The sequence below is a fragment of the Pithys albifrons genome, chromosome 16, assembly GCF_047495875.1.
Source record: "Pithys albifrons albifrons isolate INPA30051 chromosome 16, PitAlb_v1, whole genome shotgun sequence".
Classification (NCBI taxonomy): domain Eukaryota; kingdom Metazoa; phylum Chordata; class Aves; order Passeriformes; family Thamnophilidae; genus Pithys; species Pithys albifrons.
In genome coordinates, this window is record NC_092473.1 from 4,593,571 (window position 1) to 4,614,206 (window position 20,636).

Sequence of the window (20,636 nt, forward strand, 5' to 3'; positions counted from 1 at the left end):
TGCTGAACTTGCATGAAACTTCTTACTCTTGGAAATAAAACCACACCTGATCCTAAATAGTGCTGTTTGCAATATGTGACATTTAATCTCAGGAATATCAGAGACTTCATAAGATGTATACAACTTGAAAGATTCAGACTTGGTTTTGGAGTAATGAAATTAGGATTTTTGCCTGAAGGTTCAGAAATTTTGAATTTACAAGTTCAATATGAACTTGAATATTAGTAAGTTTAGGCAAAATATTGGTCTAGAGACATGAGGATTCTTTGATTATATAGCACAGATGCAACAGATATGTTGGCAGATAATATCCTGCTAAATTACACTTGCACACTTTGTAACATTTTGAAAACCAAAAATGTTTCTTTATCCCTTTGGTTTGGGTTAATAGGTATCTATGCAAGATAATTGTGTAGGAGTTAAAGGCTCTTTACCTTTAAAATGGTGTTGCTTTTTGTCTTTCTTAAAGGTAGAATGTAGATAAAATAATTGCCACAGGTGGTGATTTATGGCATTTACGTGGTGTGACCTTTTATTTGAGGTTTTAACAGCACTGCTAAACTTCTAAAAAGACCAGGTAAAATGTGCAGTTTGCTCATTGTAGGGGTGAACCAAAGGAAAATCACTGTGGGCTGTTTATTTATATATCGACTTTTGTCTGCCAAGTATATTTTTTGTGGGTTTTCTTAAATTCTCTCTTTATATAGTTTCACATGTGCATAGTCATAAATATGCTGAGCCAAAAAAAGCTTGCCCAAAACAGCAACCAGTTTCACTTCTGCAGAACACCCCAGTCCGTGAGACCATTTCTTCTGAAGGAGTCACACAGAATGTGTAGCAATCTGGGAGAGTTTTTTTGAAGCAGTTTCTAGTTTGCTGGTTCCTGGTCTTTGCATCCCTGCTCAGATGTGCAGATTGTGAGCCCACACAGCCTGGCAGGAAAGCCCATCCCAAAAGGGCAGCCCCTCCCCAGTGCCAGCTCTCCACAGTCTTTATTTTTTTGCTGTGTAGTCTGAAATCACAAGTAATAGTTCCAGGTTTTGGAAAAAAAATTCTCCAAACAAGAGTTTTTTAGAAAACTTTTAGATGTCTTTGTAAACTATTTTTTGTATATTTGTGACATCCGTGTTGCTATTTTGTTTGGGTTTTTAGGTTGGTTTTTTTTCCTGGAATTTGAAACGATGGATTCCTGTAGGCAAAGTATTTTGCAAGTGTGCTAAGTTTATTCTCTGCATTGTGATTTTGGCCATCTTGTTCTCTGTGTAGTTGTCAGTGGCCTTCTCCTCCAGTCCCATCACGGTATTATTCAGAGAGGGTCACAGAGTGTTCGGGTGGCACGGTGCCAGCGCAGGCAGATGGCACGGGCAGGGAGCCAGGAATGCATGTTGAGGGCAGGAGGCTTTTCAGCAGCCTTGTTTGAAGGTGTGAGCGACTTGGCCCGCGCGTGCTGGGACTGCACGTACCTGATCCAGTTTCTCTTGACTTGTGCAGCACTACAAAAACGATGTTTTATTTTAGAAGAGCCGAGGATGGTCCTCAGATAAACCTCTGCGAGATCCCTCAGCTTTTCTCCTGAGCCACTGGCAGTGTCTTGGCAAAAGAGTGGACTAGTTCTCTTTTTGTTTCTTTTTTATTTACCCCAGTTAAGTTCAGTGAATTTATAAAAGGAAATTATTTAAATCAGGATAAATAGGATTCATTTTAAAAAATAAGTTTTTCTCAAGGTTTCTACAAACTAAATATAGCATGTGCAACTGGTATGTTTTTGACTTTTTCCCCCCTTTATTTTTTACACTGAAATTATAGTGATGTCATTTTTATTATTTCTTAGAGGGTTCAAACTCAGTATATTGGCCTCTGGTTTCTTCACCTGAATGGGCATTAACCTTTCTTAAATGAGCTTTTTTTTTTTTCCCTTGCATGTATGTAATGATTAGAGCAAGTCTCTCTGAGGAAAACATTTAAATACTGTGTAACATGGACTAATTTAACAGCATATAAGGGATGTGTGTCTGTGGTTTGAACAAATTGCTACTCAGCCAAGTTTAGTAGAGCAGTCAGGCATGGTTGCATTTTAAATATGTCTCTAGTTATCACAGACATTAAAGGTTTGGTAACAACTGCTTTAATAATTTGGTCATTCTGAGGATTATTTCTTTATTTAAAAATCAGTCATTTGAATCATGTTGCTGTTGTAAGTAAAAGTAATATCTGAAAGTGAGACTACATTTTAAGACTTGCCCATGATAAAACTGTGCAAGTGCCCCAGCAAGCACTGGTAGAGCTTTTAGATGTTTAATGCTGACTGTCAAGTCTTAGCGAAACCAAATTTAAAAAAAAAATAACAAAATGTGCTTAAAATCTTACTGTATTAGCTCTCAGCTTTCCTTCTGCACAGGCACAAACATACCAAGTTTTTTTTCCCTTTGTGTCATGCTCATGGATTGGAGTCTGATCCATTCTTGGACATATTGACTTGAAAACTGTGGGTAAACAGGAGTGGAGTGGTGTGATTGATGACTGTACAGTGGAAAGCATGAACTGTGCCTGAAGAAAAGCTTTTAAAGTAATTGTGTTACTTCCTCTACTATATGCAAGTGGCATTACCAAGAGAATTGCTTGTTTTCTTGAGTCCATTCCTCTATCACTTGATATCTCTTCTCAGATTTTCTATATCTTAATGCAGTTGAGAGGAAATAAAAAAAAAGTAATATTTAAGTATTCTGGTTATTTATTTAAGAGCTGTGGTGATACTGTGCCACCTCTTATATACACTGAATTTCACAGAAAACCAGATTCTTTGAGCAATTCTGTTTTAGCAGTTATTAAAAGAGCTCCATCAGTTCCTTTCATAATCTCAAAAGAAAGGGTATGGGTACAGAATAAATTCCAGATAAGACGTGATTTCAGTGTGGCTCAACCTTTTTATTTTTGTTTTTTCCATAGAACACATAGGCTATAGAAGGTCAGAAGGGGCTACTGTAACCATCAAGTGTGACACTCAGTCTGTAGTAAGGCTTTAGAGTCAATGTATTACATATTAACCTTCCTTTAATCAGTGGAGTGTTGGAAATGCTATAATGAAAATATGTTTAATACACATTTCTTGGTGTCTGCATTGTGTGCAGATTTATAGACAAAGGGGACACACTTGGCTGAAGTTAGATGTGATTATATTATTATGATATTTTTTAGCAATTGAATAGATATAAATGGATGTAACTGGAGAAGGTGATTTCATTATATGGGATTTCTGTTAGAACTTGACTAAATTAAAGAACTTACTGTTTTGCCAGTGTTGTGTCAGCATCCACTTTGATATGTATTCAGATAGTCACACACCCTGTGGTCCGGGTGTAGCAATTTGGGTCATTGTCATAGTAGAGGTGCCATAGCAGTGTCAAACACTGAATCTGCCATGACACTGTATTGAACAGAGCCTGTGCAGGAACACCACATGGTTCCACCAACTGGGAAGTGTTTCACCTGTGATTTGCTGGCACAATATGTGGCTGGAGACACACCCTTCCTTGCCTGCACCAAACTAAAAAAAAACAAAGTAAAACTGGGGAAAAATGCAGCTTAGGTACAGGTGAAAACTGGTCTTTGATTTCATGAGCAGGTTCCCCAAGCTGAGTTTTGCCATCACATTCCTTGGGTTATAAAATCGAATAATGAAATAAATGGATATAAATAAATGGAATAATGCTGGATTTTTTTACTATGCCAAAAGGCTACTGGTAGTGCAGAAACTTGTTGGGCTTCCATAATTCACTGATAGAATTCCCTCAAGGTGATCCCATTCTCTTCATGCCTTTGACTCCCAAACTTTTGGGCTGATTTCCTGAGGGTTACAGGTTGTTCTTTTTACACAGACCAAGTGTTTGTGTTACAAGCTGCCTAATATAGATGATGTAGGTGATCTGTTTTATGAAGCAGGATGGCTATTATTCCTGGGAGAGAGAAATATGTACAGGTAGAGCCTGCTAAACTGCTAAGAATTTTTCCTCCAAAAATTTAATTTTTTTCTTTACATTAAAAAAGTGTTGAAAGGGAATTTTTCAGATAAATATTTTAAACAGTTGAGCCTCTGTATTTTTTGCAAAGATTCTTTTTATTGTATCTTTCCAACTTTCTGATTGCTTTCCTAACTCTTGCTGTGGGAGGAATTTTAGCCTTGCTCTTCATTCTGGCACAACACAGAAGTTCTGGCATCATAAAATATACACAGCTAGTGGGGTTATGAGGACAGAGATGTGAGAATCTCTCTGGACTACTGGAACCCTAAAGGAATGATTCAGTTCTGCCCCTTAGGTGGTGGTCAGCACTCTGAGAGGGGAGTGGAGCAGCCGTGGTGACTGTGAAGCTCTATTTGTTTTGCAGGGACTCCAAGCCAGGCTCATTTTTCACCCTTTTAATGGACAGAAAATGAGCTTCTCAATAGGTCACTTTTTCTGGACACCTCTGTGTCATTATGTTCAGAGCATTGGAGACTCTGAAGTACATCCTTTTCCCTGTGAAGTTCCATGAGGAAAATGAGGCAGTTTTTTCTATTTTTTCCTTTCCATTTCCCTCTCCCCCTGTTTCTCCCACTGGCAGCACTGAAAGCTCAGTTGGGTTAGTGCTCCTGGCAGCATCCAGGGATTAGTGTTATCTCTGGAATTGTAATGTGTGGGCCAGCATTGTATTAGAGCCTCTCCAGTGGGTAAGTGTAAAGGGAATTCCACCATCATATGTACTTTCCTGTGATTTCAGCATTTTTCCTGTGAATATGCAGAGCCCACCGTGTTTCCCTTTGGAGCAGGGAGCAGGAATGGCATAAGCTGAGCCAATGCCTGTGGGCAGGTATGTGCACAAACCCAGGAACATCCCTGTAGCCTCCAGTCTGCAGTGCCATACAGACCAGACAGTAGAAAGTCACTTGTAGTATTTAGAAAGGAATCAAAAAGTTTTTTCCCTGCTTTCTGCTCATGTTTAGGAATCTTCCAGCCAGAAGCTTCATAGCAAGTTCTCAGAACAACTTACTACTTAGTTAATATATTTGACCTAATGACCGAATATGGCAACTTTATGAATTATGTATCAGTGTCTTGGGCACCAAAGTGTGTGTTTTATTATTAAATCATCTCTGATTTGATTATCTATATTAGATGATGCACCAAGTTAATTCCTTCGGAATTTATTGTTCGGCCTTCCCAATTAAAAGATGCAAATTGAATTGTATAGTTCCCCTTCTGTCTTGTGATATCAATGAGTAATATACTGATTTTTTAGAATTCCAAATACTATTGTAATGCAGCTGTCTTACAGTCTAACAGTAGGAGATCAGTGTAATGTGTGGATTATCAGTAGGAGCATATTTCCAGCTTCAGTAATATCAGCAGCAATAATGCAGGAGGGGGTTTTATGTGTTTCAACTTGCCAATTAGAAATACAATATAGCTTTCTAAGATGCATAAATCCCAGCTCTGACCAATTCCTTGACAGGAATATGGCAACTCGATGTAAGAACATCATGATCCTTTAAAATTCTCAACTTGGGCCCTTCTGAAGTAGGGGGTTTATTTGGAAAGTCACCTGGGAGATGGATGTCTGAGGTCAGGGAGGCACAAGTAGGAAATATCGACAAATACATGGAGAGGGAAGGCTTTGTCTGACTTTGATGTTTCTCATGCCCTGCAGAGCTCAGTTGTCTGTGTTATTGCTCAGTCCAAACAATCAACAGAAATACTGTAGCTGATCCCAAGTACAAGCTGCATTTCTTATATTCTCATAATTATCATGAACCTCTGGCTCAAGTGCTGTGTGTAAGTCTGCATGTCTGGAATATATAAAAAAAACAGAAAGCTGCCTTTTTTTTTTTTGTGATTGACTTGCTGTATTTTCAATTTTGGAGCTCTTTAAGCTTGTGTGTGAAATCATCCAAGCTCTATAATCCAGGATACTAAATAGCTCCTGCATATGCAACAATACTGTTCCAAAAAAAGGCAAAATTAAATGGTAGATGGCCTGTGTTATTTCACTAATGCCTGAGGCTTTTCAGTATGCTAGAGCAGAGGGTTTCCCCTTCCTCTGTGTTTATTTAAAGTCAAATTAAATTTGGTCCATTCATAATTTCTTTATTTTATTAGCTGAAAAATAGATCAATTGCTTTGCAAGCCTTTCACTTCTGTCTTCCTGCTGCTCCTATCGTGGTGTTACCACAGTTTCTTTCTTTATTTGTGTGTGTGTTCAATTGTTACAGGGTTAATTTCTTGGGCCTTTAGATTGTAGTTTAAGCAACCTTCATGTTGCTTGATTGCAGTAATACCCTGTTCTTACTAGATGAAATTCAGATTTTTTTGCAAGAGGTGGAGAAACCATTTGGTTTCTATTCCTTGTTAAACATGTTCCATACAGCTGTCTACAGAAACGTACAATTACCATTAAGTAGTTTTCTGACTGTGAAATACTTACTCTATGAAAGGATACCCTGTGTTACTTTTCTTATTTTTGCAGAGATAAAATTCAATTCTGACCTTTCAATGGATATGTTTATGCTTCAATAGTAAATATTATTGAGGAAGGCACTTCTCTGGTTCCTTTTGAATCAATCTGATAAAAACCTTGATTTAGGACAACAGTGCAGGGTTTTCTGAGTAATGAAGTAGTTGCTGAATAGAGAGACAAAATTTGTTCCAAACTCTTAAATTATTAGGCAGGGATAAATGATGACTGGACTTGGGCAGTCAGAGGAGTTGTCAATTCATTTAAATCCGTGGAGTTGCACCAGTGTAAATTAAATCCATTCCAGATGCCATTCCTGAAAGCTTAAGTATTTCCTATTTTCTTCTGATTTATCCTCGATGTACTCTTGGATGAAGATGATAAGTTTTATGCTCCATGTATTATTTTCTATTATGCAGGCTAAAATATTACAATTCCTTCTTCAAAGAAAACAATATATTTGAATGAGAACTAATTACCTCTTTTTTTATTCCAAGTGACAAAAGCTAATACATCACACTTAGCCACTATAAGAACTCCATTTCAGTAAACTAATTAAACTAATCCTATCTCTACTCATTATTCTCAGTTCTGCTAAATATTTTAACAGCATAGATTTATTTCATTACATAAATTATATCGTACTTAAAGAAAACAGTTTGCATAATGGTGTATTTGCATTCTCAGGAGTTTTTTGGGGGGGTTGAATTCAGACTTCAAATTTCAGTCAAAATAATATTATTTGCCTTATTTACAATAGTAATTCTTCTTAATTATTACTAATTATCTAGAATGATGTATAGCTTTAATTAAATCTAAGTGCTTGACATTCTTGTTAACTTAGATTAAATAGTGACAGTTCTCCTGCATATAGATAATATAATTTTAGACAGTTGTGCCATCACCTACAGTTTAAAACCTGTAATTTCATGACACAATGGCTGATCCATTCAATGAACCAGTTGTGTGGGGAAAGTTGCTTTTTCACTGCTAGTGAGTGTAAAAATTAAAATATCATGTGCTTACTGGCCATCGCTTAAGCCACATAATGAACACGCCTACCTCATTTTTTCTACCTAAATGATGAAACCAGAGGATGTGGAATGCTAAGAATTTAACAGCAGTATTGCTGAGAAGCTGTAAAGGAATAATGCACAAGTACCACTTCAGACTAAATTGCTTTTTCCTTATAGACATGTAATGCAATTAAGCTCTAAGCCTCCAAAAATCTCTTAAGTTTAGTTTAGGTCTTGTACTTAAGGTACCTACTGCAGGTACCTACTGTAGTTATGCAGAGCTTTCCAAATTTATAAAGACAATACAGATAATAAATAATTGACCAGTATGTGTTTCATATGAGCTGTGTAGAGGATTCATCATTTTATTGATTTCTTTTTTTATAAACCACTCATATCCCAGAGGTAATGGTGGTGTGATTTTCATACCAGTTTTCATGGTGTGATCTGTACTTTAAACTCTGTCACTGTTAGTATAATGCTGACATGAGATGAATTGTGAGGATTTTAGGACATTCACACAGTTCTGGTTGGTTCTAGCAGGGCATTCTGCAGGATTTCTTCAGGACTGAGAGGCAGACAGACAACTGGCAGGCAGTGTGCAACTTGTTTTATCCTGAGTGCTGGGGGTTACGGTGCCTCAGCTCCGCACGTGGTGAGCGCCAGCTCAGGGCTGTTCTTGCCAAGGCCAATCTGCCAACAGGAATTAGCACAACTGGAATTCACCTCCCAGGTACCAAGCAGGCATCAATACACACTTTCAATGACACTCTACCCTTCTTTGCACCTCAGTTGCTTCTTGAAGACAACGGCAAGGATTGCTTTTGTATATTGCTCATCAATAACCATGTACCCACTGTACATATATACACTGGGGTTTGGGTCAGTTTTCAAGTATTTGTCCCTAATGCATTACCAAAAAAAAAAGATAATTTTATTTCTGTCACGTTCTCTTCCGTTTTTGACATGTACAAACCCAGTAATTCAGTGAGTGGATTTTAAAATTTGACTTTCCTTTTATTCATCTAATCTGCAAAGGTGTTACCTACAAACAACTTTCAGATATGATTAACGCAGCTTAACATAATGATATAATCTGGTCATATTCATATTTAAAATGTTAAATGTATTGCAAATAGATTTTTGAATGCCAGAAATTATTAGGAAGACAAATGGAAATTGAGCCCATGATATAATCTATTTTACCATTCTCTAATACATCTGTCTCCTTAACATTTCAGAGAATGTCAAGCAAAATTTTGAAGCAAGATAACTGCTTTGAATAACAGTTCTGAATAACTTCATTCCAGTGCTGTATGAAACATTCTCTAGTAGAAAGTAGGGTAAAGGACTAACTGTGGTTTAGAAGAATATCTAGATTTCAGTACTTATAGAAGATTATAAATAATCCAAATACTATGTGGGACATTTGTATGTAGTTTCTTAGAAATAATTCCTTGCAGTGACAGAGGTGTTCAGTGAGGGTAAAGTTGTAGGTTATAGAGTTTCTCACCTTCAAGAGGCCTCTTTAATTTGAGCTCCATCAATAGTGATTGAGTATTGGTAGTGCTGATGCTGTCAGTGACCTCAATGCAGTAACACCACTCTTTGTGCAGAAATCCTGGTGAGGAGTGTGCAAGAGCTGTCAGCAATGTTCTGGTGTGGTAGGAGACTCCAGAGGCTGAAAAACTGCCCCCCAAAGTGTGAATCTTTGTGTGAACATTCTGATCTGGTCAGATGTAGGAACTGTGTATGAAAAAATCTGGGGGCCCACTCAAGTTTTCACAAGGCCACGTAGTGACAGGACATAGGAATGGCTTTAAACTGTCAGAGGGAAGGGTTACATTAGAATTTAGGAAGAAATCCTTGGCTGTGAGGATGCTGAGACACAAGCACAGGTTACCCAGAGAAGCTGTGGCTGGCCCAGCCCTGGAAGTGTCCAAGGCCAGGCTGGATGGGGCTTGGAGCAACCTGGGCTGGTGGAAGGTGTCCCTGCCCATGGCAGGGGGTGGGTCTGGATGGGCTTTAAGGGGCCTTCCAACCCCAACCATGCTCAGATGATTCTGTGAAGTTGCACACATTTAGAGAATGCCTTGTCCCCAGGTTTTAGGTACCTGACAGGTGTTCTGGATGTTACTGTGGCTCTGTCTTGCTTGTACAAACTGCCAAGCAGGGCTTTGAGAAGCAGAACTGAAGTTCCTTCTGTTGAAGCTGGAGCAGAACGGAAGGTACAGAGAACTGGCTAAAAATGAGGCTGGGGATGTTGAAGGGGAAAACACATAAATAGACTTGAAGGTGACAAGTGCTCAGTAGATCAGTAAAAATGACATTTTGGTGAAGGTCTGTAGTCTCAGTTTGGGTGGATTGAGAGTGCTTTGCTGAAGTGGCTTAGCAAGTAAGAGTGGGGAGGGAGGGAAGGCAACCTGTGTTACCAACACCAGATGTAAGCAGAGGGAAAAGGACTTTGTACTGTGAAATATCTGGTATTTGTGCCCTGCATATCTTTATTTACTGTTTCTTTATTTTTCTCAGTATTTTTTCATTATGGAACCACATTGCTTACCATTAGTTGTCAGTATCAGTAAAATTAATTCCAAACTTCAGTTGTTAGCTATGGTAATACCTAATAAAATTGGTTGTGCTCTTCAAAGGATGAGTAAAATATGAACCGTGTGTGTAGTTTCAGTACACTGGCCTAGCTTGGCAGTCAGCTGTGTATTTTACTTATTACTTATAATTACTTATATTTTTTGTAGTTATGCATGTTTGATAAGTCATCTGTAAGATTGTACAGTAACCTTAGATGGCAAATTTATCTGGTGATCATGTTTTTGGTTTTGTTTGTCAAATTTTAGTGTTAAAATTTCTTGAAGTACCTTGTACATATATATATAATTACATCTATTTGTACAGGACTTATCTGTGTAATTTTTACATTAACGAATACCTGTGTGTTTATGAAGTGTAAAATATGCATATTTTCTAGTCACAGAATTTTTTCATGCTAAGCTTGCTCAACAACGCTCTTTTTTATTTCTGTTTGTGTTAATTACTGATTGTCAAAGTATAAAACATGCCTATAAATAAAAAGTTATTTTGGAAATAAATTTTTTACTATTTTTTTTCTTTCAGGCATATCTTATTTATATAACAATGACTTTTCAGTTTACAGTAGCTTGCATGCTTATAGTGCTTACTTTAATTGCCATGTAAGGAGCACCAGTTAAACAGACTCATCCATACCCTTCCTGAATAATGCAGCAAGCTAAATGTGCTTGAAATTTTATGTGGTTTCATATTGGTAGATTAGATGCATTTGTGGATCATGTTGCTCATATATTAGCTATGTTGAATGATAAATTTATGATAAATTGGTCAAAAGATTTACAGGTAATGTAACTATTTTATGGAAGTGCCAAAACCCTAGAACTGTTAAGGTGATGAAAATCACTTTGAATTTTTTGAAAGAGTTGTTAGAGCCCAAATTTCACATCAGTTCTAGCAGTATGGCATTTTGACAAAAGACACCATTTTGGACAGTCCAAAGACCAGACCCTTCCCTTTTGTAAGTGATTACAGCTCAATTGAAGTTACTCCTCTTGAGGAGCTGACCTCAAGTGCTAAATATACCAATTCTATCTTTTGCTAGGCAAAGAAGATGATGACAGTATAATCCTATGCACTCACAGCAGCAGTTTCATAGATTTGATGAGCTCACATTCACAAGACATCTCCATATCCTGTAGTGTTCAGCCAGGTGGACCAGACATAACCTAGTCCATAGTGAGTAAAGAGTCCTACATTATATTAAGCTATCTGTCCATTACTTTCTAGAACTGTGATGACTGCCTGGTGGTGTTGGGGTGGGGGTATAGCATTAGGAAATCTTCCTGATTGATTTAATTCAGTAAATGCTTTCTCTTTCTGTCATGTTCTTCTCCTGTCCTACCATGTGTTCTGACAAGTCCATCCTGAAGTGGCCATCTAACAAAGACACCATTGCTCTAATGTGCATTGTAGCTTGTTGTAAAATGGCAGCAAAAACTAAAGAAACTGCAGTGTATTCATCAAAAAATAATTTGGCTATAATTACTGCTGGTCATGATGATAGATAGGAATTTAGAAAGAAAATTAGCCAAAGTGAGCCTACAGCTCTCCAGACATAACATATGGGCATGAGCAAATGCTTAAAAGAGTATTCTCAAGATATTTAAGCAGTCTTTGCATACTATAATCACAGAACCTGGGAGTAAAATGACAGATATTTATTGTGTTTATTTCTTGTTACTAGCAAAATTCCTAAAGTATAATGCTCAAAAGGCTGAAACCAAAGGCTGATCCTGCTGAGGAAACCTAATCTGTACCAAATGTGGGCATTTCCAAGCTCCTGGTTTTACAGGAACAGGCCATGCAGCCTGATTTTACATCTAGACTATTGGCCTGGTGTTTTTGTGCTTGACACCCCACGTGACTTGTATTCAAGGAGTTATTAAATAGTATCTCCAAATCAGAAAGCTAATATGAGCAATTATGTATCCCAAAGTCCAGCACACAACTAATTCAAAGTGTGATGGTATATATGCAAAAGTCTGATGGTATATCCAAGACTTACAGGTCCATGTAATGTCTTCTGTTAAGCAGATGGTGCAGTTGGATCATGACAGATGGACACCAAGTGGAGTAGGTGCAGACAAGGGCCAATAGGGCGAGGAGAATGTGGAGCTGAGCATGTTTAGTCAAGCAAAGAAAAGGGCTGAGAAGAGGATGTTGTTTCTCTCTATGGCTACTTGGGAATAAAGAACAGGGCTATGAACAGCATTTTAAAGCTAAAAGCACAAAGCTAAATAGGTATATGCTTCCATAATAATTTACAGAGAGAAATATAAAAGAACCTTTAAATAGTCACATCAGGGAGTACCTGAAACAGGACTCCAGTTTGAGCATGGGCCAGGGGAGGTCAAACAGTTACCAAATCTTAAGGTGGAATTTCTACACTTTCTTAACAGAAATTACATCATGTGGCTTCATAGCAGGTGACTCGACACACTGACTCAGGAGTTATCTTCCAGCTCTGCTTTCCTTCCAAGAAAAGTCAAAGCCACAGATGCTCCTGAATTTCCAACTGCCAAAATCCCTGCAGTTGATAGGATTAACCACCTAAATTTGTCCCCGAAAAATAAGAAATCTGTGTTTTCTCATCCACATTCAGCCATTTGTATGTTACTGCTATAACTGGTGACAGTGCTACTTTGCCTAAACCTTGTCTTTCATGCCTGGAAACCACAGAAAATTCTTACTTTGAAATTTCTGGTGTTTGGACAATCAGTTGCTCCCACAGAGAGTCTCTTTGGCTTCACGGAGTCCTCAGGGACAGGCCAGGCTGTTCTGTGATGCTGCTTGTAAGGTTTTATATAAATTTTAAATAGCCCATCTTATGTGATAAGGGAATTAAGGTTGGTATCAGTATAAAAGAAAATGAAGTGCAGACTGTAGCAAGCTCCCTCCTTTCAGGGGAAGGTTAATTGGAAAAGCAGCTCACGCAATGTGTGATGAGGTGGAAAAAAATAACAGAAGTGACCACAGTCAGTGCATGCAACCCACGTGCTTGCCATTTCTCCATTTTCTGAAGCATTTATGGACAATTGAGCTGACACAGTGTGCAGCAAATGGATAGTTTCCATATCTTTCTGTGCGTGCTGTCAAATTTGTATATTTTCAAAATTATTAAGTGCAGAGAGAGAAAAAAAGGTGTTTTGAAACTATTCTAAATGATAAAATTAGTAACTACACTGTGGCTGAAGACAGTTCTGATGCTTGCAGAATCAACTACTTAATTACATTTTCCACTTACAAAATCTTGTTTGTAGTTTACTTTTCAAGACCCTTTACTTTGTGGAAAATTTAATTTCAGAGTTCAAGTCTCAGCCAGGGGCTGCCTCAGTGCTGCTTTTTTCAGAGGAGTTAAATCTTGTACTTACCCTTTTAATGCATGCATCATTAAATTGATGCTGTTTTAAAAGATTAATGGCAGCACAGTACCTGCACTAAAAATTAAGCAACTTTAGGCCAAGTAGAGCTCTCATGGTCCTGTGTAGGTAGACATTGGCATTTCTGCCATGAGAAATAAATTAGGATGAAATCCAGCTTCATTCTGTGTGATCTTCAAGATTCTGATAATATTCCTTCATTAGAATCTTTCTAGTGAGTAAGAACCCCAGGACTTAGCATTGTGTGAGAATGTATTCATAGCCTTATGAATTTTGGATTCAGAGTGCCTGAATTTTATGTTACATGCCAGATCCTGTCCCAGTGTCATTTTACATCTAGGTGTCTGTATAATTGTTCCAGCTGCATTAGTTTACACCCTTTTATGTATTCCCTTTATGGTTTTATTGAGAATTGTCACTAAACCAAAAAGAAAATTGTCCTTTCCAGGTTCAGTAGAAGTACTTTTATTCCACCTGTTTTATCAGATTGAAACCTTTCCTGGCACTCTGAAATAATCATTCTATTTTCCTGCCTTGCCTTTTTGAGTGTTTATTCATGTTCAGCAATCAGCTAAATAAGCCTTTTAAACTGTCACCCAAGTTACTTAATGTACTGCCAAGGTGCACCTTGATGATTCATATGAACATAAAGCATTCTATCCATGTTTTCATTATTATATCTCTAATGCTTATCACAGAAGAGATGAGCCATTTGCATGTGTGCATGTATTGATATATGTGGGCATACAAACAAAAGGTTGACACAAAGGTAGGAGAATATGCAGCCATTTGCTGTTTTTCTGGCCTTTTCAAATGAAGAAAATGTGCTGGTGTTTTTGGGTGATTCTTTGGTATCAGCTCATTTCAACAACCACTTTAATGACTTTCTTTAAAACTGTGGAACTGGGAAAGGATGAATAGTAGAGAAAAGATTGTAAAAAGAAAAAAAATATAATGAAATTAGTAACAAGCACTTTGGTCTGTGCTGGTGGTTGTCTCTGCAGGATGTTACACACTGATAGAACACACTTTGGACAAGAAGTAGTCTTGAATGTTTTGCTCATTGAACAGCCTCCTCAGCTGAATAGCCCACCCATGTTCTTTGGGGAGGAAACTCTGCCAACCACGTGCCTTCAGGTGTTACTTTTGCAGAACATGTTTGAATCTCAGAGGCAGTTATACTCTAGTGATAAGTGAAATAGTCCATGATTCTGGATTTTACCAGTGTTTAATTGGATGCTCTTGGGTTTCCACATAAATATGTGTGAATGACCACAACCTTTTGGTTAATCAGCTTGGGCACTCATGCAGAATTTGCCAGGTGGTGCAGCAGCCAAGGAAGCATTTAAGATCTTCATTGGTAAGCTCAGTTAAAGTGTAAGTTCAGATTTGAGTAAAAGGCTTTTTGAATACATAAGCATGGAATAGTACCCTCTGTGGCATCACTTTGTTTTATTTTTTGATTGATATATCCCTCAGTAAAAAGGGCTGTTTAGGCCATTCAGGTTTTTTATAATAACATGAAAGACACATGAAAGTAGAATGAAGTAACTTCTCATAACGAAGGAACAGACTGACCTTTTAGCCATTTACACTTGGATCAGATGTCTGGACTAACAGATGAGTAGAAATAATGCTAAGTTTGCCTGGTAAAGAGCATATGAAGTGGTCAGTGAAATGACTGCAGAAGGGTTGAGTTTGATACCATCAAACAGATGACAAATATTGGACACCTTTATAGTATTATTATAACTGTCATGTATGTTCTAACTTAATTTTCAAATGTATTTATGACATTTAGTTCTGACTGAAAAGTAACAGTGTGAGGTAGGATTGAAAAGAATCTCAGAAATGCACAATTAATATAAAATCCACTGAACTGCATTAAGACATACAGTTCTGGGTAAAGGATCCTATAGTAGGGTTGCAAAATGACTTCATCTTCCTCATACCAACTTAATTCAGCATCATTGCGTGAGAACAAATCAGGTGCATATTTTCTGAGCACTCCATTGTGCATAAGGCTGAAGGATTGCTATCAAATAGAAAAATTGGACTTTCTTTTACATAAAAAATGAAGTAGAACTTTGCAGTCAGTGGTGCTGTCTGTCCACGTGATTCGGACAAGCCTCTTGGCACTGGGCCCTCTGGTTGGAATTTCTGACAAGGCAGTGACTGAAACCACAGTGCTGTAATTATGGAAAATCTGTCACATTGTGTGGTGCTTTAAATCATTGCCACATTTTCTCTATCTCATTCTCTTACACTTAGGGAAGTTGTTCAGTGTTAGCACAAGTTCAGCCCGTATGTGTAATATGTGTCTTAGAACATTAGGCTGAATGACATCAGTGCTATACATCACTGACTGTATGGAAGATCCATAGGTACCAGTTGCAGTTAGGATCGGGTTGGCATGTGAAGTCATTCCAGTGAATTATGAAATGTTAATTTTGCTTTGTTTTCTTGTGTTCATATTTTTACTCAATACACTTTCATCTCCAACTCCAACCTCTTTTTTAGCAGTGCCACCTGCAATCCATAATTCAGCTTTTTTTTCCTGTTAAAACTGACACTGAATTTAAAAAGTATTAGGCAACAATTCATATGCTCTCACAAACTGTGGTGTCTAATTGAAGAGCCAAATATCAGACAACTCAAGAACGACACTATAGTTCCAATCCCTTCTGTAATTCTTTTAAACTCAGTACAAAATAAATGATTACTTACAGAAAATATTAGTGCAGAGAAAACACTGTGTGGGCAAATGTCTTGTTGCTTTCCCTGAAGTCTTCAGGTGACCTTACTCTGTACCAACATGAAAAAATGATGTTGGGATAAGAAGGTCATCCAGACATCAAGCAAAAATCAGTCCTTGTCGTTTGCCATAGAGATTTCCAAGTATGTATCAGCTACTCTAGAGGGGAATTCCACAACTGATGTGCTGTGTATGATATGCAGATAAAACTCCTAGTAGATTGTCATTCCTGGAGATATAAATAATGAGGTAGTTAGAGAGCAAGGTGATAATCAAAGCCATTTTTGCAAAGCACAGGCCATAAGGCATAATTTATCAACAAAATCCATTCTGTTATTAATAGGGAATTTCACATATACTTGTTGGAATATACACAAAGTAACAGATAGAAAATGAGGCTATTTATTGATCAGAAGCAATTTTTTCCCTTGAGTCTGTGCCCTGACTGTACAGTGAAAGTGCTGACTGCTGCACACTGCTGATGGCAGATTTTTTTGACAGCCAGGACCTGACTCTTCCCTAATCCGTGTAGCTGCATTGTAGGAATTACAAAGCTTATGTGACAGACCTGTTCTGTATTCCAAGAACTGCAACACACCTGTCATCAAATAGAAGCAAGAATGCCCAAGTCATCACTTTGCTTCGGAAGCAGAACAGATGATTGAAATTATTTCCTACCACTGACTAATTCCCCTTTTAGTAGAGAGAAGCTGCTTTGTTCAGCTGTAAATGAAACATTAGGGTATTAGCTGTCAAGGCAGAAGTATTGGAGAAGCTAAGATTTTATCAGCAGTAGTAACATTTTGGGCAATAAATTGTTTTGTTGGGCAGAATACTATTCTCCAGAGGTACAGAGGAACAAAGCTCATTAAGGTAAATGCTTCAAGCACACGCAGAAAAAAGCACAGACAAAGGCTTATTACCTTTGTTTTGGGGATAGATAAAGCATTTGCACTTTCTCATCTCTGTGTAGCACTGAAGAATTATGTGGTGCTGTTATTAAAAAGATGCATTTGTAGCCTTGTAGAATGCTTTCTGAATATATCCAAGGGACAAATGCATTTCTGAAATATCAACAGAGAGCTGTAGTAAGTGATGGCTTTTTGGAAATTGTTTTGTTTCCCTCTGGGTAAAATTAGGTATCTGCATATTGTCCTGTACTTAGCATTTATCAAATTAATAGACTGGTGTTATTAAATGAATGTTTGAAATGAAAACTAAATGACTGGGTTATACTAAATATTTTTACCACTCCATGTGCCTGAATTGTATTGGTAAGGGTTTATAGTGTAAAGCAGCAAGATGGTGGGGAACTGTGTTGCTGGCAGAGACCGCAGCCAAATTAAAACACTTGGAATGGTGGGAGGGAATTAGAGCTCTGTAAACCAGGGATGGACATAAACTTGCAATCAGGAACAGTTAAAGAGGATGTAAGTGAAATAGGTCGAAGGAATCTGTGTGTGTGTGTGAGCTAAAAAGCCAGAGTAGAGCCTGCAAGTTGCCAGAGGCAGATCGTGTTTTCCATCACTGCCTGTTTGAAGGAGAGGTTTAGAAAGCTGTACAATAGAAATCAGATACACAGTACAGAGAACAAAACTATGGAGCTAAAAATTGTATGGGGGAGTCTGTTAATGGCTGAAACAAATGACTTCAAAATTTCCTCTGTGCAACATCTAGGACTTGGAAACACTAAAAAAATTGAGCTGGTTTTGCAGCCCATCCTGTAACCTCCAAAAGGGGCAACTACAGATGCTTTAGGAAGAATCCAGTAAAAATTAATAAAGTAGAAGACATTTGACTAAGGCAGGGGTTGTTTATTAATGGCTTTCAGTAGGCTGGAAATCCTACACAGATAACAACAAAAGTTCCAAAATCTGCTAGTTGTTTTTTGTGTATTGTATTATATACACATATGTGTATATTTTTATATTAGTATCATCTATTGTTTATGGGCAGTATTGTTTAAATATGGTTGGCAGTCACTGGATCCTTATCCAATGATGGACGAATCTTTTCTGATCTGCAGGTCAGAATCATTTTTCCATCTCTGTGAAACAGAGCTTGTCATATTGGCCCACCGATAGAACCTGCTTGATTTTGAGGGAACAAGCACAAGAACAGTCAGCTTTGTTATGAGCTAAGACTGAAATTAATGGAGTTGTCCTTTCTTCGTTTGGGGTAATTGTGCCCATCTGACAAAATACTAAGGTTTGGTGAGGGAGGGTTCAGTGATGCTGTAATTTCTTGTCCCATATCATTATCTATAAAGAATATTAATATTTTATACAAGTGCTTTATATGCACGGCACAGTTGTAAAAGAATATGAACTCGATTTTAAAATTCAGATTTATCTGAAGAGTTTAAGAACATGAATCTACTGTATTGTGTTGTGTTCCTTGTTCAGTCCTGGTTTCACCATCACACCCTGGAACAGCAGGAGCCTTTAGGCTGTTGTTTTACTCCAAGGACTGCATCAAATCAAATGTAGCCTGACTGTATTTTAGCACTTAGCAAAGGGCTGCTTTCTAATCTGAAAATAGTGCCAAGTCAGAATTCTTGTACAGCTGCTGACATTGCAGAGGAACATGAGCAGTCCAAAGGTAAACCAAAGTATCAGGATTTCTGGTTTTTAGTAGAAGCTTTACTCTGCTTGCTTTATCTTTGAGGAAATCTGTTTTCTTAGATGTCTCAGCAGATGGATGCCAGATTTGAGAGACACAGACTTTATTTTAGGAGACGATGCATTCTTCAGGAAAGCCAGTCAGTCTGCAGCAATTTAAGTCATCTTTGCAAATGTTGATTTCAACCTATACCTCTTTTCTTTATTTGTAACATGGGATTAATAGAGGAAATGTTCTATGTAAGAGTAGTGAATTATTGCTAGTTTATTAAAATAAGACTGCAATCTTTTGCATTGTGGATTCATCCCCAAGATAGTCAGTCACAGTTATACGTAAGAGAGGAGTTTTCTGTAGTGCATCAGAAATGCCAGGCTAACAGGGTGAAGAAGGTGCTGATCTGAGAGCAACTTCACCAGGCTCACTTTGTACTGACAGGTCTAACCCAAATCAGGCATTCTCTTACTGAGTCACTCTGACTTCATGCAGGATCAGGTATTTGTGTCTTCCCTCAGCTTTCATAAAGGCTGCACAACCTCCTCTCTTGTCCATGTGTTCTCATTTATTGGGTAGAAAACCAGACAGTGGCTAATTTGCTAAGATTTGTACTTCAGGTAATCCAACAACTAAGTGAGCTCTAACATGTGGGTAAAGAAAAATTAGTATTTTGGACCTTTGTGAAATGAGACTCAAAAACATCAGAAGCCAAATGTATATTCATATATATCTATACTGGCAACATACGAGCACCTTAAATTTGCAGTTTCTGGAGCTGTGCTGATTTTTGGTGTTGATCAGAATTAGTCAATCAAAACTACCATGAGTACAGTGCAGAATTTGGCCCGTGGGTATGCTGAAGAGGGCAATTTTCTCTTTTGTACATCAGTGCAGTTGTCTTGTTTCAGCAGCAAGAAAGGGAGAGAGAGAAGTTAGGAAGATTACACACCTAACCTGTCAGAGAACTCTTGGAAGTGGTAGAGACTTTTAGTCAGTGAATAGCTTTCACTGTGCTTTTGTCACTGCAATATTTACTGATAGTGTCGAGTGTTTTATACCTGCTCACCTCCATATTTTCCTCTCTATGACATTTCTTTTTCATGTCAACTGCTTGGGTTTGTATCTCCCAGCAGTAATGAGAACTGTGAAGTCTGCAAGGGTGCTTAGCTGAGGAACCATACTTTGGTTGCTGCTGGGGGCAGGTATGCAGGTTGTTCTTGAAGCTTGCACATTGGATACTCTGCAGTGAAAAAGCCACATGCCTTGAAAGAAATTTTCCAAGTCCACTTTCATAGAATCATAGAATGGATTGGGTTGGAAAAGACCTCAGAGATCATCAAGTCCAACCCTTGGTCCAACTCCAGTCCCTTTACCAGATCATGGCACTCAGTGCCACGGCCAGTCTGCGTTTAAAAATCTCTAGGGATGGAGAATCCACCCCCTCTCTGGGCAGCCCATTCCAATGCCTGAGCACTCTTTGTAAAGAATTTTTTTTCTGCTCTCCAACTTCAATTTCCCCTGGCAGAGCTTGAGCCCATCGTGCCCCCTTGTCCTATTGCTGAGTGCCTGGGAGAAGAGACCAACCCCCACCTGGCCAGAACTTCCCTTCAGGGAGTTCCAGACAGTGCTGAGGTCACCTCTGAGCCTCCTCTTCTCCAGGCTAAACACCCCCAGCTCCCTCAGCCTCTCCCCATAGCACTTGTGCTCCAGTCCCTTCTCCAGCCTTGTTGCTCTTCTCTGGACTTTAGTCCACTGTGTTCTTTATTCATTTGCCTC

General features: G+C 38.2%; 1 protein-coding gene across 34 annotated transcripts in view; it reads left to right on the forward strand.

Moving 5' to 3' along the window:
* Nucleotides 1-20,636, forward strand: part of RBFOX1 (RNA binding fox-1 homolog 1) — a 795,203-nt gene that overhangs the window by 581,229 nt on the left and 193,338 nt on the right. The window contains exon 2 of one of the 34 annotated variants that reach the window (XM_071570952.1): nucleotides 11,152-11,285. The exons of the other annotated variants lie outside the window; for them this stretch is intronic. The gene's annotated coding sequence lies outside the window, so the exon portion shown is untranslated. The remainder of the gene's footprint in view (nucleotides 1-11,151; nucleotides 11,286-20,636) is intronic. 34 annotated transcript variants of the gene reach the window in all.